Below are 21,621 nucleotides of genomic sequence, written 5' to 3'. Positions count from 1 at the left end.
TTTGTAAATTGTGAATGCTTGCTCTGTTTTATGGTTAACGGTTCCATACACTTATATAATGAAGTTTAGACATTTGTACCCTTCTATGCTGCTCCCAGATCCTCTCTTTCCCACCAGAACACTCCTCACCAAGTCTCCTTCCTATTTTCATGCTTTCTTTTTGTGTGTGGTTCACTAAGAATCAATTGCGAGAGTTTGGGTGAGAGGTTATTTACTGGAGTTAGGGCAATATATCTGTAGCTATAATACTGAAGAATGACATGCTGTTCCCTACCAACTGCTAATTGTCAAGAGTCCCTCTAGTAGGGCTCTAGTGTGGCTTCATGGACTTGAAAGCTTAATTATTTTTTGTATGTCTTTTTCATTTGTAGTATTTATCAATTCTTGTGATTATGTGAAAAAATATACATCAAGTAATAACTTGAAAATGTCTGTTTTGCTTATAATAGCATTTCCAGTAGCAACTATGCTGTGTCACATACTTTGTTCTCAATAAATAATTAGTGGGAATCTTAAGCAACTGGCCATAATATCTCACTTAGGAGATCATTGTTAATACAGATATATGCATTATATGAAACCATACTTAGGAAATATAAGGGTGAGGAAATAGATGACAAGAGCACTTGTAAAACCAAGTATCACTGAAGCTCCAAGCTGTGTCAGAGAAGCACTGTGTTCCTCCTAGGTATTCCTTGAGAAAATGGTTGAGAAGGAGACACAGGAGAAGAAGGGAGAGGTGGAGGAGAAGAAAGAAAAATATGAGGTGGAGCAGGATGAGCAAGAGAAGAAGAAAGAAGAGGATAAGGAGAAGAAAGAGAAGGGTTTGGGGAGCACAGCTGAAGATACAGGAGAAAATCAAGAAAAAATGAAACAAATGACAAGGCAGAAAGCTAGAGAGGAGAAGCAATAGAAAGGAAGGAAAGGTGCAACCCTTTTGTTCTGATTTGCTTTCTAGTGCTGTAAAAAAGACAATGACCAACAGCAATGTGGGGAGGAAATGATTTATTTGAACTACAGGTTACCTCCCATTATTAGGGGGAGATAAAGAAGGAAATTAAGGTAGAAATCTGGAGGCAGGAACTGATGCAGAGGCTATGGAGTGGATACTGCTCACTGGCTTTCTCCTTATGGCTTGCTCAACCTGCTTTCTTATAGAACTGAGGACCACCAGCCCAGAGCTGGTGCTACTCACAATGAGCCAGACCTTCCTGACTCAATCTCTAATTAAGAAAATGCCCTACAGGCTTACCTACAGCTCAATCTTAGGCATTTTTCTCAGTTGAAGCTCCTTATTTCCCAGTGACTCTAGCTTGTGTCAACTTGACAAAACAAAACAAAGCAACAAATGCTGCAAACAAACAAGGAAAACCAAGCAGAATATCTTTCATTCCATCCTTCTCTGAGATGTTAGGTGCACACAGACCCCACTGTATGTTTGGCCACCATTAATGTTTCTTTCTCACGCTTTAAGCAGAGGTCTTTAGATATATCTATCTTTTCTCTTTCTGATTTAAATGACATGCAGAGAAGTTAGATTTGTTATTCTTTCATTTCAAAGACAGGAAAGTATTGCAGAATCTTCAGGAAAGGCCCATATAGGAAGTAATAGAGGCCTCTCCTGAACTGTATATGCTTCACTATTTCAGCTTTTGACCTTGAAAGGGGATATTCAAGCTCGAGTTGGTTCTCATGCCTTTAGGCCACAGATGACCTCTTGACTAAAACTTCCTGAGATAGTCTGGGCCAGAACCCACCACTTTAGCCATTTTTGATTTGGTGGCCCACACAAACTGCGAGTTTGTTAATATTTCTATTATTATTTTATTTTGCTGTTTTTGAAATATAATATAACATAATACATAAACTTTGAAGTATTAAAATATGTAGCTCAGTGATTTTATTATTTTTCTTGTTATTTAACAATTACCACTTTCTTGTTTGGGAACATTTTCATCACTCCAAGGTGGTATTTCCTATCTCTTAGCAAAGTATCTCAGTGACTCCTATTCTCTGTAATCTGACAACCACTCATCCACCTACTGACTGGATGGGATTGCTTACTGTAGTTTTTTCTTATAGATAGAATCATATGATATTTGGTCTTTTCAGAATGACTTCTTAAAAAAAACACAGAATCTTTATGTAGCCTTTGTTGGTCTGGTAAATGTTGTGTAGCTCAAGCTGGCCTTGAATTCATGTTAATCTATTTTTTAAATCAAGAAAACATGCATATTTTTAAGTATAGGTGAATGTATGTCTCTGTAACACATATATAATATTATCATATAATGCCTGGAGAAGCCAGAAAAAAGTGCTAGATCTCCTGCAACTGGAGTTACAGATGGTTGTGAGCCACCATGTGGGTGCTGGGACTTGAACATGAGTCCTCTGGAAGTCCTCTGGTAACCATCTCTCCAATCTTGCTTTGCCCACCTAAGTGCTAGAACCATAGGCAAGAGTTGCCACACTTAATTCAGAATGTTTTCTTTCATGTGTATAGTGTTTCATGTATGTGACAGTTGATGGCTGTTGGAGGATGGAATCACTTTAGAATCACTTTTCTATGGGGGTGTGGCCACTGATAGGTTGCCCATGCTACTTTGCATGGCTCAACACCTATGCACACATGAGAAGCACTAATTTGATTCAGTGGGTCACAAGAAAGAAGACATGAAGTTGGAGGGGTGATGTGTTGAAAGTCAAGGGCAGTTGCAGGGGGGAGATATGATCGAGATAAATATGTACATATTTGCCATTTTCCAAGAATTATATTTTAAAAAGGAATAAAATAATAACAATAAAAAAGAGTAAGCATATAATTTGTGATGTGCTAGATTATTTAGAAAGTATGTAGTCAGATTGAGACAGAATCTCAGAGGTAAGGAAGGGATGCAGTGCTTTAAAAATGAGAATCTTCCAGAAGTAGAAAATATCTTGCACTCTGCAAGGAGTTTAATAATTACCCATTTAAATCCATTTGATCATATAGGATAATGTGTTTCTTAAAAAAACTTGAAGTCTATATCCTAAATCAGGCCAAAGTTTCCTAAGGAGAGACTGTGAAGTTTCCCTCTTTCCAACATTCAAAAGGATTCTTCTATCAAGCCTACTTTCCAGCTATGTTTCATAGTCCTAGTTCAGTTGAAAGGATGGGGACAGATAAAGGTCTAAGTCATTCATTGATAAGTCTACTCCACACATAAACCAGTAAACCCAGGAAATCCCAGGAAAAGTAGAATGGCTTAAAACTTCCAAGTGTATTAAATATAAAGCCCTCAGGCTCGAAGTTCAGAGAGGTTAAATGTTACTGCCACGTACATGAAGTTTGCTTAAGACACCAGGGACTTACTATTACACATATGAAAAGAAATTTTAATGGTTTTCTTTACTGGTTAGTAAGTCATACCAGAAGTGAAGCATGGTATAAATTAGTGGTTCTCAACCTTCCTAATGTTGTGACACTTTAATATAGGTTCACATTGTAGTGACCCCCCAACCATAAAATTATTTTCGTTGCTACTTCATAACTGTCATTTTGCTACTGTTATGAATTGTAATATAAATATCTGTGTTTTCTGATGAGCAGTGGCCTAAGGAGTCATGAGCCACAGGTTGAGAATCACTGGTATAAAAGATGATAGAGAAAACTAGTATTTTACTTTCTTGTACTTTATCTATTTTAAAACAGAGACAAAGATAACTTTACCAATAAAAGAAACCAGTGATATTCAGAGGAACTACTGACAGAAGAACTGAATTTGAGTCTCATTCTATATATTTCCAAGGCTATAATTAGCTCTTGAAGCCTTTGGAAACTGGGAGTTAAATGTGGCAAGTGAGAATTAGTTTTACTTCCAGTGTTCATAAATCATCTAGATGTTGGGGTTCCAGTAAACATATGCATTTCTTGAAGCTGAACTGAAAAAGAAAAAAGAATTCCCCTGTAACCAATGACTACCAGGGTAGGCACATGAAAATAAAACAAAAAACCAAAACACAAATAAAAAACAAAACAAAACAAAAACAAAAAAACCTAGTCAATGGCCTACATTGTCACATCTCATATTCCATTTAAATATCAGATTTCTCAAGGAGAAACAAGCTTGACGAATTTAAAGGGACCTTTCAAGGCAGCAGGCTACTGTTCCTGCAGCCTCCTTGGTAGAAAGTTAAAGGTCCATATTGTCCTTCTATAAGATAAGTGAGCCTGACCTGATTCTATAGAAGCCTCAGAGTCTTTGAACCACATCCCAAACCAATCTAGTTCTTGTAGTGTGTGTGTGTGTGTGTGTGTGTGTGTGTGTACCTACAAATGTCACAGTACATATGTGATGGTCAGAAGACAACTAGAAGGAGTTGGTTCTCAATTTCTACCATGTGGGTTCCATGGATTGAAGTCAGGTTGTCAGGCTTACATGAATCTTCCTTTGGGCTCAATTTCTTTTTCTTCAAATGAAAATGAATGGAGAAAAAGGCAGACAAGTTCAATTCTAAGATCTAAAATCACGCTCTTCTAGACTTCCGATGATTGAATTCAGGACCTTGTGCATTCTAGGCTAATGTTTTACCACTGAGCCATGTCTCCTGCCCTTCTAAAAGCATGTGAAAGAAACAACTTAAGTTACAGACTAGGAATTTTTGGTATGGGGAGCAGCTTAGTAAACCACAAACATGTCAAATATTAATGTATTTACTAATTCAGGGGCCTGGGGGAGGTAGATTGAATTTTAGAAATCTTGAAGGTTTGTTTTTGTTGTTGTTGTTTATTTCATTTAATAATTTTTACAGTCCAGATTTTATTCCTCTCCCTGTTTACCCTCTGACTGTTCCACATCCCATACCTCCTAAATTTACACAGATATACAGTGCATATTGACTACTCTCACCCCTCCCTAACAATCTCCCAACTCTCTACCCCTCCCATCCATCCCATTCTTCCCCACAAGTCTCTCTAGAGTGTTCATGTCTGCTTGTTTAGTCTTGTGACACATTGTGACTAACCAGGGCTGTCTGTATTTCCAAGGGTTTGAAACTATCCATTGAAGCCTGGCTGTATCCATTCTAGAGGATGGCATTTCACAACCTTTCACCCTGTCTTCCAGCTTTTTATACACTTTCTGCCCCATCTTTGCCAATATTCCCTGAGACTTAGAGGAGGCAGTGAACTTAGCATGTAGCCACGAATGACCTTGGACTTCTGGTCCTCTTATCTCTATCTCCAGAGGACTAGTATTATAGGCATGGACCACCTGGTTTATGCTGTGCTGGGGATGGAACTCAAGAGTTCTCCCTGCATCCTAGGTAAGTGTTTTACCAACCTAGTTATAACCACAACCCCCAATACTTCAGTTTTTTAAATTAGGTGAATGATATTCTATTACAAGTTTATTTTTAATTTTGTTTGGACATTTACCAGCTGATAGATTATTTCGACTTTCTGAATCTTATGAATAATATTTTTATGTGTATTCAAGGATAATTGTATGAATTTATGGTTCAGTTCTCTGGTACATTACCTATTCTTGAATTACTGGACCTTTAGTTAACCATGTTTGATTTCCCGAGGGCTCTCTGAAGTGGTTTTTCATAACTGTATCAGTTGAATCCCATAACCATCTGAGAGTTTTCATTTCTCCAAATCTTTGCTAATATTTGTTACTGTCATTGTTTTTTGACTATAATCATCCTATTAGATGTGACATGGGGATCTCATTATGATCTTTATTTGCTTACCTAATAACTAGCGATGTTGAATATCCTGTGATTGTATTCTATTCATGGTAATTTTTATTCTGGGAAAAATGTATCTTTATATTTGTCCATTCTAAAATTGGGTTCTTTTAAAAAAGATTTTCTCTGCCAACATGTTGATGTTTTTAAAGAAAAGCTTTAACACGATGGGTAGGAATAAAAGTATTCCCAGGACAAAAAGGGCTAGCATGATCAAGCTATATATGCCATTCTTGAAGCTTGACCAAAATAGAAATACTGACCTCAGGCTATGGGTAATTTTATCAGCAGTAGAACTGACCTTAATACTTGCATATAATTAAAATGGTATAAAAGCAAAAAGGAAGAGGGGAGATGGGATAGGGGGATTTTAGGGAGGGGAAATGGGGAAAGGGGATGGCATCTGAAATGTAAATAAATAAAATATCCAATAAAAATATTTTAATACATGTGTCTGTTTTGCATATATATGTATGTGGGACCAAATGATATATGTGTGTGGAAGTTAGGTGAAACCTTTTGGGAATTGGTTTTCTCCCTCTACCTTGTAAATCCCATGGATCAAAATAAGGCATTCAGGCTAAGCAGCTTGTGCTGAGCCATCTTCCTATCCCTGGCTTACCTTCTCCCCCTTTAGGGTTGCTTGTTTGCTTTAAAGTCTGAATCTCACTCTGTAGCCCACATTAGCCTGGAACTCCTGGTGATGCTGCTGCCTCAGCCTCCCAAGTGATAAGATTACAGGTGTGGGCCACCACACATAGCTTAGGTTGCCTTCTATCACAACATCTTAAGAGCTTGCTATATATTTTATTTGTGTATTTATCAATATTATTTGATTTTCTATGACAGAGTTTCACTGCTAACCTTGGCTAACCTGGAACTCATTATGTAGGAAGACTGGTCTTGAATTCATAGAGATCTATCTGCCTCTGTCCCCCAAGAACTGGAATTAAAGGCATGGGGCTACCATGCCTGCCTCTCTTCAGATTTAGACACTAAAATACACACACACACACACACACACACACACACACACACAGACACAGACACACTTTTATACAATATGTATATCTGTAGGCATACCCATACATATTTATATACAAACATATACACAAAGTTTGTGTTTCCTTTACCTCTTTGTGTGTCTGTGTGTCAGGGTGTGTGTGTCAGGGTCTCATTATGTGGTCATTATGTGGCCTAGACTGCCCTGACCCTTTCTACCTTGAACTTGTAGTTCTCAATCCTTCGTCTCCTAAACATTGAGATCATAAGCATCTTCAAATCTTTTTCTCATAAAAATTTACCTTTGATGACTTAAAACCCATTTGCTTTCTCTTTGGCTGATGGAATTGTTGATAACATACTAAAGAAATGTTTATATAACAAAAGGTCACAAAGATTTGCAAGTATTTCTCATTTTAAGGGATTTATAATTTGTACTTGAGAGAGGCTGATGATGAAAAAGGAGGGAGGGGAACCTAGTAGAGGCTCAAGGGTTCTAGTAGGAAAGTACTTGTGTGGGCTGGTTTTTGCCAAGTTGACACAAAGTAGAGACATTTGGGAAGAGGTAACCTCAATTGAGCCTTCGTCATATTGGTCTATGGGTATGGCTGTGGGGCATTTTCTTAGTTGCTAATTGATGTGACAAGGCTCAGCCCACCAGGACAATGCCATTACTGAGTGGGTGTACCTGGGCTGTATGAGAAACAGCAGTTGAATATGAATCTGGAAGCAAGCCAGTAAGCAGCATGCTTCTGTGGTCTCTGCCTTACTTCCTGCCTCCAATTTATGCCTTTGTTCTTGCCCTGGATTCCACTGATGATGAACCATGACATCGAAGTGTAAGCCAAATAAAATTTTTACTCCCCAAGTTGCTTTTGGTCAGAATGTTTTTAGCAAAACAGGAACCAAGCTAGAATAAAACACATACAGAATACAGGATTAGGGAAATTGATTCTATTAGGACTGACTATATAGTCTACCAGCCCTAAGAAAATCTTAATAGGATTAAAGATGCTTTTTCTTTACATACATCCCTTGGAAAATCAGAGTGAAAAAGGGAAAAGAAGTGAAAAATATTAATGTCACAGGGAAAGAGAAAAAGCTGAGCTAGGGAAAAATACTGGGTAAAGAAAAAAAAAATGTTCCTGTAGCCTAGCCTTGTAATTGCCAGGATGTAGAGAGATCTCCAACATATGTGACTATCTCTATCTTCCCGTCTACTGGACCTTAATCTACCTAGTTGCTATCAGAAAGAATTTCCTCATCCACACTCTCCCTCCCTCCCTCCCCCCTCCCTCCTTTCCTCCCTCCCTCCCTCCCTCCATCCCTCCCTCCCTCCCTCCCCCTCCCTCCCTCCTTTCCTCTCTCACTTTCTCCCTATTTATTTCCTTTATTTTCAAACTTTTAGTTTATTTAAAATTTATTCTTTGAGGATTCCATACACAAATATGAACATATTTTGAATACGTTCACTCCCTCTTCCCCTCCTCCAGCCCTTCCCAGACCTGACTACATGGTACCCTCCCAATTTCATCTCTTCTTCTTTCTTTTAGAAAAGAATTCGGCGAGTCGAATTACTGCTGCTCATATGCACATAGATGTTTGGCTGACTGCCCATTGGAATGCGCCAGGATCCGCAACCCTGGTGGTGCCTTGTGATCATTCTCTCCCTCCTTCCCTCCCTCCCTCCCTCCCTCCCTCCCTCCCTCCTTCCCTCCATACTGGAATGTTGACCTGCTTGATCTTGTGCAAGTCTTGTGTAGGTAACCACAGCTACATCTTTTTTTTTTTTTTTTTTTTTTTGGCATAGCAGCCCTCCCACGCCCTTAATATACTGTTCTTTAGCAATCTTCCCAGCCTGTAGCTCTTATTATCTTTTTTACTTCTTTTTACTTGAGGTTTCCCGAGCCTTTTCAGAGGGTAAAGGGGTATAATATAGAAGTCTCATTTACGGTTGAGCATCTCAGGATCCACTACGGAGTCCTCACTATCCTGGAAATCACTTCATAGATCAGGCAGACTTCAGACTAGCACCGATTCTCCTGCTTCTGTCTCTTTTGTGCAAGGGTTACAGGTATGTCCCATCAAACCATGCATTGAGAATTTTATTTTATTTTTTTGCTTTGTATGACTTTATTACTAGAAAACTTTCATGTTTTTCCTCAAAATTCTCTGTGTTAAATATATGGTCAGTTTCTTTTCACAAAGTCGTGGTATAAAATACCAATTAGACTAAAACAGAAATTGCAAGCATCTTATTTGTGTGAAGGGGCTAGGATGTGTAAGTACAGGTATGTTTCTATGTGGGGGCATTGAGTGTATATATGTGTACATATGTGTAGTTATCCATGTGAAGTTTGGAGGTCAACCTTGTGTTATTATGTCTCAGAGCCCATCCACCTTGTGTTTTGAGGCAGAATCTGAGGTAATTTTTTGTTTGATTGGTTTTGGTTTTCAAAACAGGATTTCCTTGTTTTATTCTGGCTGTCCTGAAACTCCCTCTGTCTGTGTAACACAAGCTAGCCTTAAACTCATAATGTTGGACTTGTCTCTGCCTGCCAATTGCTGAGGTTAAAGGCATGTGCTACCATCCCCCTTGTGGTAATTTTAAAAATCTCTCTCTCTCTCTCTCTCTCTCTCTCTCTCTCTCTCTCTCTCTCTGCGTGTGTGTGTGTTTGTGTGTGTACATGTGGGTATGTGCATATGAATACAGGTGCCCATAGCAGCTGAAGTTATTAGATTCCTCTAAAGCCCAGCCCAAGGTGCAGGTTATTGTGAGCTTCCCAACCAATATGGGACCTAGGAACTAAACTTCAGTCTGCTGAAAGAGCAGTACACTCTCTTACTTGTTGATCCAGCTCTCCAACCCCTACAAGAAAAAAATTTATTGGATTATCTTCAGTGTGGCATTTGCATATTATAACGCCTGGATATTTCATCTTCTATGTTCTCTCAATGAGCATATTTCATGAATTAAAAGATCCCTAAAAATATCTATTGAATATTGATTTCCCTGGAGCTTGATATATCTAGATGACCAGTGTGGCTATCACTTCATTTTGGTGGACATGAGTTTCGTGGATATGAATGTTTCTTCCTCTTTTTTTAATAATTTATTTATTTTTTTCAAATTGTAATTTATACTCATTCACACGGGGTTATAAACACAAAAATGCAGGATGTGGGGAAGGGGATGACACTGGAGTGTGGGTGTTCAGGGGGAATACAGATATCTTTCAGAACAGGGTATTGGCTGGGTGAAGGTTCAGGGGACAAGTCACTATGACTCTGCCTATGACTCACTTGTCCTTATCTAAGTTGGTATTATCTGCCAAGGCTACCTATTTACAAGGTCTATGACTACTCAGGCTGGTAAATTTCCACAAAAGCTGCCTGTTTACAATAGCTTATAGCCATCTGTTTTAATGTTTTTCCACTGAGACCCAAGACTTGGTGTTAGTATACATGTATGACAGGGCTATTGCTGATTTTAGGCCTATGGCTGATTTTAGGCCTACAGTGTGTAAGCAGGGCTGCCCCTGACATATACTCCCTTCTCTAAGTATAGAAGGACTGTGGTAATGCTGATCTAGGGCTGTGGCAATTCTAAACTTGCGAAGGCGGGGATAGAGGCCTGACCTCCAGTAATTGAAGGGGACCTTGTAATGGCTCCGGTTCCCCTGTCATTGTCCAGTGAGGCATGAGGGCCATACCCATCCCAATGTCTTTTTCCTGGAGAGGGGATACTTTTGACATCAACCCCTATGCAGTCAGGCTTGTCCCTCAGGGAACCCAGAGAGATATTTTTAATTTTTATTTATATTCCCTTGCAGTACTTAGCCTCGCAGCCTAAGCAAGAATTCAGATCGCCAGCTAGAGGGAGTTCTGTGTGGCCCCTCTCTGCTTAATCTAGGCGCAGGAGTCCCCTCTTTTAGGTTGGGTGGAGATGGGTTTTGGGAACACCCTGGATAGAGTAACAACCTCATCTTGAGTCTTGTGGTCCTCCATAGCTAACTTATGATAATGTATCTGAATAGGTTTTGCTACCAAATTATTTATCTGTTGTTTCACAGAGTTAGTCAGCCCAGTTGAAGCCCAGGGACCAGCAGAAATAAGCAAAAATAACCCAAATAATGGTCCCAACATGGGAGGAAGTAGGGTTGACAACCATGGAGAGGCTGAAAACCAATTCTTGTACCAGCACTCTTCTTTCTCTTTCTCTCTCTGACTTTTCTCAGGGTCTTCTCTGACCTTTTTCATGCTCTCTTTAACCCTCCTTGTCTTGTCTATGTAAAGACAACATTCTTCTTTAAGGGCTGTACACAGTCAAGAGCTGTACACAGCCGTTTCTATTGTAATAGAGTAAATCAAGTCCAGTAAAGATCTTTGCGATTTTTGGAGGTCTCTTCAGACAGCAAAATCAGGGATTTCTTCAGATTAGTGATGTCAATCTCTAGCTGTTTGATGTTCTTGTCAATGGCCCTTCGAAGGTCTGAGTAGTGTAAGTTCGGAGGCCAGTATCTGGATAAGAACTTCTAACAGCAGACATCATGGGTGATTCATTTTTACCTGGAAAGGAAAAAGAAGGGAATTCTCAGGGAGATTTCTCTTCCCTGGATGTAAATTATTCATCTTATTTATGGTTGGGCCTGACTTTGTGGGGTATCTATTTATTTCATTAATCTTTTTGGTAGCCAGGTAGCTGTGCCTTCTGTGTTATCAAACAGGCATATCAATCCTCAGCCCCATAAGGGAACTGGGTCTGGGCCATTCCCTTTAAGAGTAAGAGGGTTCTTCCCCATATCTGTGGCATAGTTTTTATTGGTCTCGGTGATGCCAGAGGCAGTCAGCAGCAGATTTGCCAAGAGCTTTCAGCTTTAGAGAGATAAAAGTGAACAAGGCATGATGGAGAGTATTTCAGGGGGACTCCTGGGGGTACCGTTCCCCCTCTTTTGTTTTTAAAGCCAATTTTTCAGAGTTCTTGTAAAATCAGGGCAGAAGCACCAACAGTTGTTCCTTCCACACTCAGAGAGTCATGAAGATACTATTTAAAGAAATATAAATCTATATCAATAATCTCTTTTATCAAAGGACTGTTACAGCACAGCCGACAACTAATCAGACTATATAATATATCAATTAATAATAGCTTCTTCTACTTTTTGTAAGATTACTTCTCTTTTGTCAATTAATTGTTGAGGGAAATCAGGATTTACATCTCTCTTGAGAATATTAAACAGAGACTTAAATTCTATTGTGGAGAGCTTAAAATAGGATCTTAGCCAATTAGCATCTCCTAGAAACTTTTGAAAATAATTTGAAATATGTAAACTATCTCCTTTTTTCAGACCCTTTATCTGTTTTTTATAGGATCTTTTACGTATTTACCTTTCAATGTTATCTCCTCTCCCATTCTCCCCCCAAACCCCTAATCCCATACCCCCTCCTCCTATTATTATGAGGGTGTGCTCCAAACATCCTCCCAGTCCCATCTCCTTGCTTTCAAATTCCCCAACACTAGGGAATCCAAACTTTTGGGGACCATGGCCCTCCACTTCCACTGATGTCTGACAAGGCCACCCTTAATTACCTATACAGGTGGAGACATGAGTCCCTCCCTTTGTGCTCTCAGGCTGGAGGTTTAGACTTTGGGAGCTCTGGTTGAAACTTTTGATACTCCTTCTAGAAAGAACTAAAGCACCCACACTTTAGTCTTCCTTCTTCTTCGTGAGTTTCATGTGGTCTATGCTTTGTGTCTTAGGTATTGTGAGCTTTTGGGCTAATATCCACTTATCAGTGTGTGCATACCATGTGTGTTCTTTTGAGATTGGGTCATCTCACTCAGGATGATATTCTCCAGCTCTATCCATTTGCCTAAGAATTTCATGAAGTCATTTTTTTTTAATAGCTGAGTAGTACTCCATTATATAACTGTACCACATTTTCTGCATCCATTCTTCTGATGAAGGACATCTGGGTTCTTTCCAACTTCTGGCTATTATAAATAAGGCTGCTATGAACATAGTGGAGCATGTGTCCCCATTGTATGTTGAAACATCTTTTGGGTATATGTCCAGAAGTGGTATAGCTGGGTCCTCAGGTAACACTATATTCAATTTTCTGAGATACTGTCATACTGTCCACCAACAGTGAAGGAGTGTTCCTCTTTCTCCACATCTTCGCCAACATGTGCTGTCACCTGTGTTTTTGATCTTAGCCTGAATGTTTCTTCTATTCATAACACAGCATGGCAATACTCCATGGACTTCATGCCAGTCTAGAAAGCCTAAGCATAGCTTTGTGTTTTGTCTTTTTGCAGGCTCTCAAGCTCCCAAGTGATTGAACAATCACAGGAACAGGGTGATCATCGCCCCAGAGGTTTTGGCAGAACAATCCTGTGGGATTTTTAACTCCTTCCAACTTCATGTAGTGCTAAAGCAATAGTATTTTGTAGGAAAAATACAGGTGAAGGCCCTACAGGCTGTAACAGAGTGCCTGGCTTTTAGAAACATCTATGTAAAGCAGGATGTTATACAACTGGGTATGCCAAGCTTTTTCTGAGAATGGTTTCTTTTGTATAAGATTTTTATATTATTGGATGGAAGGAAGGCTGAATCTCTGGTCAATGGTGGACATTTTTCCAGACAGGTCACTATTAGCAGTTTGTTGAACATCCTTTGATGGTCATAAACAGTAACTTTCTTCTATAGACACGTAGTAAATGCTTTGGACACCTGTTTTTTTATATCTTGGAGGAAATCTTCAGAAGGCCCCATTACCATCTGTTTACTGATGTATTTTTATCTGTTTTTAGAGTCTCCCTACTCCAAAATAGAGCCTTCCCGAGTTTTTAGTCTTGGTAGCAATATATGTGTAGCAGCATAGATAGATACAAGAATTCTTTTGACATTTCCTGTTATCCCTTCTTTCTTTGACTGCAGTTCTTAGTGTGGGAGAGAGAGAGAGAGAGACAGAGAGAGACAGAGAGAGAGACAGAGAGAGAGACAGAGAGAGAGAATAGGGAAGAGCATATCCATCCTGCTGCCATGGTTGGGTGGTATCTTTGATGCCATGAGCAGAGGGAACCCTCATTTTTATGTTTTTCCTAAAAAGGAATTCAGATTGTTATATCTGCTCACATTTTTCTATGAATAGCCAGTAGATACTCCCTTGTTCCTAAGTTACTTGTAACCCACACATCCTTTGAGGTTATATCTGTGACTGTTCTTCAGTCCTTTTAAGTACCTCGAATGCTTTTACTTTCCCAGGCTTCTCATGTCGAATGTAGAAGTTACAGACTTTTTCTTTCATGTGATGAAAGTATAGTTCCTCTTCAAGTCAGCCCTCCTACTGTGTCTTCTGGCTGGGCATTTTCAGCCCTTGGTTCCTAACTTTATTTGTGCAGTCATATATTCACTCTCAGGTGACTAACTACAGAAGCCATAAGTAAAACTTTTTTGACACTCTTTATTACTTGAACATGGTTGAAGGAAGTGATCTCTAGTTCATTGATGTGAGACGTAAATGGGTACTCACTTCAGATAGATACCGATGACCTATGATGACCAATGTAATGATGCCATCTAAGTCCAGCTTTGTTGAACCAGTGGGTTTATTGAATTTACTTATAAAAGCATGAGTGAGGAGTTACTTCCAAGAGCACTGGTGACACCAAACAGTTACACTACTGAAATCTTATTCCAGTAACTTTCCCCAAATTACACAAATGGGGTCCTCTTCCTTGAATAATCTTCCACATTTTGTATCTTGTAGCACCTAGGAAGACCATGATACTATACTCAGATGAGGCAAAATTCCATATTTATGGACAGGAAGTGTAAGAAGGAGTAACTGAAAACTCAGCTGAGGATCTAATGACCCTCCCCATCAACTCCGTTTATGTGAGAATGTCAGTAGGAGCCATCTTGAGACTTGCTTGTGAGTAGTCATAGCTGTTGTGATGAAGAGGGTAACAGTCCTTATGCTCAGAATGCTGTTGCACAACACCACCCTTGATGAAATAAACCATCTACCTTTGTTCCTTACTGAGATGCTCCAGACTGACCTTATTGAACAAGATCCTTGCCCTTGCAAAGCAGTTCCATCACCATCTTATCCTACACAAATCTAATTACTGAAGTTTGCCTTCCTTTGAAGGCTCCATGGATCCAGCTTCTAGCAGGACATTAGATATATTCTAAACAGCCAGGATTCTGAGGCTTTCCCTTCTCTTAGAAGGGCTCCATTGGGGTACTTTCTTTATCCAATTTTGGTTCACTTAATTCCAAAGGGTCCATATGCTGGCAATGGAAATCACAGTTCTGCTATCTTTAGGTGACAGAAGGGCCTGTTACTTCAAACTACCTGCAATGCTTTCACTGTATTTTGATGTCTTGTTGATTGGCAAGTTGAGGATGTCATTCCATATGGCTTTTTATGTATCCCCCAAAAGGGAACTTGGGTTTCTCAATACAATTCAGAGCTTACCTACCAATAATAGCACTTAAAATACAGTTAAGTGTTTCCACTCATTAAACCTGATATATTACTAAGGAACAATTTGTCTATCTCTTACTAATTTTTTAAGGGAACCCCAATGGAAGAGACAGGATGAAGAATTGTAGGAGCCAGAGGGGTCAAGGATATCAGGAGAACACAGTCCACAGATTCAACCACAGAATTAACTAAGCAAGGCTCATAGAGATGAAACAGCAATCACTGAGCCTTCATGGGTCTGTACTAGGACCTCTGCATATATGTTGTGATTGTTAGCTTGATGTTTTTGTGGGGCTCATAACAGTAGAACTGGAGCTATTTCTGACTCCTTTAACTGCTCTGCAGACCCTTCTCCTCCTACTAGGTTGCTTCACTGACCCCTGATATAAGTGTTTATGCATAATCTTACTGTATCTTGTAATGCTGTGTTCTGTTCATATCCCTAGAAGAACTGCACTTTTGTGAAGGGAAATAGAGGAGGAGTGGATCTGGTGGTGGTCGAGGTGGAAGGGGAGTAGAAGGAGGAAAAATTGCAGTTAATATGTATTGTATAAGAGAATAATAATAAATACCGGTCATCTTGTAGTGATGTAAACCTGCATGTGATTTCTCATCAGTCCATGAGATCTGAAGATTCAAATCTATACAGCAAACTTCTAGAACCTTTAAATGATGACATTATTGTGTTTGGAAGAATTAACACACCATATTGTATGTGCTTAACAAATAATCAAATTTCTGAGTGACACACACTGGAAAGTTAACCCTGTCAAGAATCGGCAGATAGCCATTTATATATAATCCTGAAGAATTGTGTGGGTGGTTGCCTGGAGAATAATCTGTCTGTCTGTTCAGGGAAAAAATGATGGTGTTAAAATTGCTATAAAACTTAATTTGGAATAGAACATGATAGCTTATTTATTATTAGACATATGTCATATTTTACATAGAATTATTTGAAAGGTGTTCAAATTAATCAACATCCTGCCTTAGAAACTCTTAAATAAGCTGTTTGCATTATTTTTCTTAACTAAGTCCAAGTCATCCAAGAGCACTTTGAAAAAAAAGTCAGTAACTGATATTAATGCTAATAAGAACCTTTAGCAAAATATGTGCCCATTGGGCAGTGGCACACTGGGATTCATCTGTAGTTCTTGCTTGTAACTACCACTTAATGTACCCTGTTTTAGAGACCTCTGGGGGCTTGTTTGTGGCTATGAATATATTGAGAAGCCAAGTGCTGATTTTTGGTGACCTCTGACCAAAGTTAGCATTTTGCCGAACACTAACAATGCAAATTTTAGCCAAGAAACATCTATTTTTAAGAAGAGAAGTGCATTTTTATATAAACTGTTAATCAGGTAGTATCTTAGTTAAGGTTTTCATTGTGTAAAGACACAATGACAATGGAAACTCATATAAAGGAAAGCATTTAAATGGAGCTGGCTTAATGTTCATAAGTTCAGTCCATTTTGGTCATGATAGGAAGCATAGCTGCATGCAGGTTCTAGAGAGGTAGCCAAGATTTCTACCTCTGGATCCACAGGTATTAGGAAGACTATCACACTGGGTCTGGCTTGAGCTTCTGAAACTCCAGTCAACCTTCCTCCAGCAAGGCCACACCTACTCCAAGGCCACACCTCCTAATAGTGCCACTCCCTATAAGCCTATGAAAGCCATTTTTATACAAACCACTGCAGGTAACATGATGGTTAATGCATACCTTCAACATGATAAGATTTATAATTACATAAAAGACATACTTCTAAGTATGTCTGTGAAAGGGTTTTCAGAAAATTGTAACTAAAGAGGAGAGGCCTAAATGAAGGCAGCACATTGCATGGGCTGTATGATTTCTCTGGCTGAATAAAAACAGAGAAAGTGAAGTGGGGAACCAGCATTCATCTCTCTGATTAGTGAAAAAATTTAATATATCAAAAGGCCTTTAGTGACATGCTAGTCCCACTAAAAAATAACCTCAGTAACACCCACCCACCCACCTACTTGTTAGTAACAATGTTCAAGTTGACCAGCCAACTCATACTTCTAACTCGTGTGTGGATTAAGTATGCATATCCCCTAAACCTAAGCTCAGGAACAGGTAGTAGCAAGCAGTGGCATCCCACTGGCTACATGTCCAACATTTACTCCTGCAGAGTAGGCAGGGAAACCTTAAGCAGCAATGAAGCTGAGCCCCCAAGATAACCAACTTTCCAGTACTGCATCCCCACCACTACCTCAATAGAGCCTCACTTCTAAACCAAATTCCTTAAACTTGGTACCCAGTGAATAGGATGGTTCTCTCAATTAGAAAGACATATATCCACACATTCATATATACAACTTTTTTGTTTTTAACATTTAAATGTAAAAATACTACTTTGCTTTGTGTTATAAATAGAGGACCAAGAAATGCCAACTTTTTTCTTCCTTTACAGTAGGGCCATTCATCAGGTGACACACTGAGCTGTGTTCACAGAGGGAATAAATTCCATTCTTCCAAGCTAAGGAAGCATGGCACAAGAGACCAACTCCTCACTTGACTTTCATTTGGAACAAAAAGCTAGTTTCCCCTGAAGAAACACCAGCTCTCTACCAACAGGAGAAATGTCAATGTAAGCCATTGGACCAGCCCTTTCAACTATCCTGAGGAAAAGAAAAGTCTTCCTTTACCAGAAGTACACCCACTTTGTAACATCTATTCCTACTGGACATGATTCCTGGTGAGATGAAGCAGTGGGTTACTTTTCCCCTGCACCCCTGCCCCCACTAGAAAGCTAGATAGGAAAGAAAAGGTTGGGTGTGTAGAGATTAATAACTCGACCCCTCTATTCTGATCAATAAAAGCAAGATTAATTAGGCAAGAGGAATAAAAAGACCTTGGTATTCCATCCTTTGATTTACAGTTGGGACAAATGGGAGAGGGAAGAGCTGGGAAGTGGGATGAACTAGGAAGGGCTCAAGATCACTGGAAGTCTAGTTGGCTTAGTTCTTGTATTGGAAGGGCTTGTTGCTGGTTTCGTTGAGGAGACACATGCGGATCATGGCTTCTGTCACCGCGTAGGGGTCACAATTGGCAGAAGGCTGATGGTCTTCAAAGTAACCTTTCTTCTCCTGGCCAACAGTCCAGGGAATGCAGATGCTGGCGCTGCAGTTGGCACCACCAGCAGAAAAGTTGTTGATGTTGGAAGTTTCATGGAATCCAATCAGATGCTGGGCGTTGTCCAGGCCCCTCCTTGGGATCGTAGGCACGGATGTGATACTGATGCCTCTTGCTCAGTTTGTCAATGGCCTCCTCAATGTAATTCAGACCATTCTCCTCCCGCATAGCCTTGGTGCTAAAGTTGGTATGTCAGCCTGCACCATTCCAGTTCCCCGAATGGGCTTGGGGTCAAAGGTTGCTATACCCCAAAGTCTTCAGTCACATGATGCAAGACAAAAAGGGGTTTTCCAAAGATGAATTCGGATCCTTTCACAGGTTCCTATTTGGAATTCCCGCTGGACAGGCATAACCTCAGCATTTGTGCCTGTGATCTTGACTCCAGCATACAAGCAGACCCAGTAGTGAGCCTCCACGATATCCCTGCCATAGGCTTTGCCTGCTCTCACACCGCAGTAATAAGGACCTTAGGGTCCAGGGAAGCCATTGGAAGGCCAACCAAAAGGGTATATTCCTGTTCCATTCCAAACCAGGGATGCTGGTTGCTCACCATGTCCATTATCCATTTACAGATGTGCCTCAAATTGGTCTCTGCAGGCTTCCAGTTATACTTGAAAACTTCACAGAATACCAACTTGTTGGGATCTTTGCAGAAGGGGTCTCAAAACACGGCAACAGGATGGAGATACATGTCGCTGTTGGACCCTTCAGGCAACTCTTCTACACACTTGGGCTCACAGTTCAGGGTACAGGTCTTGCAGCCTAGTCCTTCTCTGGTACCATCAACCCAGATATACATTGCTTGGATTTTCTCACCCTGGGGCAGGGACATGTACATTTGCTTGATGCCCTCATTTAAGTGGGAACTTGCTGAGGTGGGCATGGTGGAAGGTGTTCAGAACGGTGACCAGCCGGATGAAGGATAGGTGAACAGGCCACGAGAGCTAGGTGAAGAGCGGAGAGATGGGTGTGCTGCTCAGACACTATGCTCTACTCCCATTCTCGGCTCTGCCTTTATTAAAATTCTTAATACAATATATTTTGTTCATCCCCAGTCCCAATGTCTCCCAGATACTCCCAAAACCCAACTTCATATTTTTTATATATAAAAAAATGAAACCAAAACCAAAACAAAGCACGAACCCAAACCAAAACAAACAATATCAAAACCTATCACTTGGTGTTTGTTTGGGGTTTGGTTGTTTGTTTTCATTTGGATTTAGGCTTTCTTATAGTGAAGTTTCAGGTTTTTTTCTTGTTGTTGTTTTTTAAAGAGAGAAAGAATATGAAATTGGAGCACATACTCAAGACAGCCAATTTGATAGGAATTTGACGTTTTCCTATAAGGTTTTCCCATTCAAGTTAAATATTTGTTTATGAAGCTTGAGAAAGATAGAGCAAGTCTGATTGAAGCCAGGCAAAAATGCTTATCATGAGAGTTTCATCTAAAATTTCTGTGGTGGTTTGAATAGGTATGGCTCCCATAGACTCATGTGTTTGGATACTTGGCCCACAGGGAGGCCTTGTAGGCTTAGATATTTTAGTCATCCTGATAAGCTCTTAGAAATAGTGATCACGGGAGTGATCATGGGACTTTGTTTATTGCCTTGCTTGGTCATTGACTATTTACATCTATTGTATTGCTAGTTCCTCAACCTAGAACTGACCTTAATACATGCATGTAATTAAAATGATATAAAAGGAAAAGGGAGGAGGAGGGACTGGATAGGGGGCTTATGGGGGGGTTGGGAAAGGGGATAACATTTGAAATGTAAATAAATAAAATATCCAATTTTAATAAAAGTAAGGTATGATCTTGTTGGAGTAGGTGTGGCCTTGTGAGGAAATATGTCACTCTGGGGGCAGATTTTGGTCTCCTATGCTTAAGCTATACCCAGTGTGGTACACAATCTCATTCTTCTGCCTTTACATCAAGATGTAGAACTCTTAACTACCTCTCCAGCACCATGTCTTCCTGGACACTGCCATTCTTCCCACCATAATGATAATGGACTGAACCTCTGAACCTGTAAGCCAGCTCCAATTAAATGTTTTCTAAGAGATGCCTTGGTCATGGTGTCTCTTCACAGCAGTAAAACCCTAACTAAGACTTTCCTCTCATCCCCCCTTCCCTTCTCCTCACCTCACCTCTATTCTCTTTTCTCTTTTCTCCTCCTCCTTCCCTTTCCCTCTTCCTTTTTTTGTACTGCGAATTGAAACTATGGCCTTGCGTATGATAGACAAGTGCTCTACTACTGTACTATGTCCCTAGTTTTAAAACCATTTTTTTTTTTGAGGCAAGGTCTCATTAAATTGCCCAGACTGGCTTTGAATTCACTTGTAGCTAAGACAAATGTTAAGTTCTGATTCTCCTGTCTCCTCTTCTTCATTCTTTTCTACCTCAACTCTTTGTACTTATGACGTGGGGAATGGATGGATACCAGCTGATTCAGTTTTGCTCAAGCATGCATTAACCAAGTTAGTATACTACCTTGCTTAGAAATACAGGGTCCTAGGAATTTATTGTTTTGACTTTTGGTAGCTCTGCCAAAATGCTTAAAACTGAAAAAAAAATGCTTTCTGGGACTGAGGAGATGGCTCAGTAGGTTAAATGCTTGGAGCTCAAACAAGAGGTGCAGCATTTGGACCTCAAGCTCTGATATAAATGCTTGGCTGGTGTGGCAGCCTGCCTATAGCCCAGTGCTTGGGAGAAAGAACAAGATGACTAGCTAGAATAGCTAAATTACTGAGTTCTGAGTCCTGCAACAGGAGCATCTTCAAAATATAATGTAGAGAGTGATTAAGGAAGACACTAGGTGTCAACCTCACAGCCTCCACATGTGCACATAGACCAGCTCCCCAAATGTAACACCTATACATGTGTTGTGTATGCCACACATATACATAAAAATATTGTTGTCAATGTCATGTTCAAGACAGACTTTTAGAGGCTTGTTTAATGCATAGTAGCTTTCCTCAATGCAACTTAAATTTATGTCTGAGATTACATTTTCTTAACCAGTTAGTGTATTTCTTAGCTAATATGTATATATATCCCTTCATGACTTTATACTATGAGTTATCAAAATACACCTACCCATTGGTATCCTTTTGGTTTTTATATTTTAAGCTTTCTATTTTTTATAGATAACTTCATTTTAAAGATTTAATACTTAGTTTTATGTATATATTTTTGCCTGTATGTATGTAGAAATAACTCCCTATTATAT

The 21,621-nt window shown here is 39.7% G+C and overlaps 1 pseudogene; it reads right to left on the bottom strand.

The window, feature by feature from the left end:
* Positions 1 to 18,216: 18,216 nt before the first annotated feature.
* LOC114632894 lies at positions 18,217 to 19,274 on the bottom strand (annotated as a pseudogene).
* Positions 19,275 to 21,621: the final 2,347 nt, after the last annotated feature.

Source organism: Grammomys surdaster, unplaced genomic scaffold, assembly GCF_004785775.1.
Source record: "Grammomys surdaster isolate TR1022 unplaced genomic scaffold, NIH_TR_1.0 449, whole genome shotgun sequence".
NCBI lineage: Eukaryota > Metazoa > Chordata > Mammalia > Rodentia > Muridae > Grammomys > Grammomys surdaster.
The sequence above is the reverse complement of the archived record's forward strand: the minus strand, read 5'-3'. Positions and strand labels throughout refer to the sequence as shown.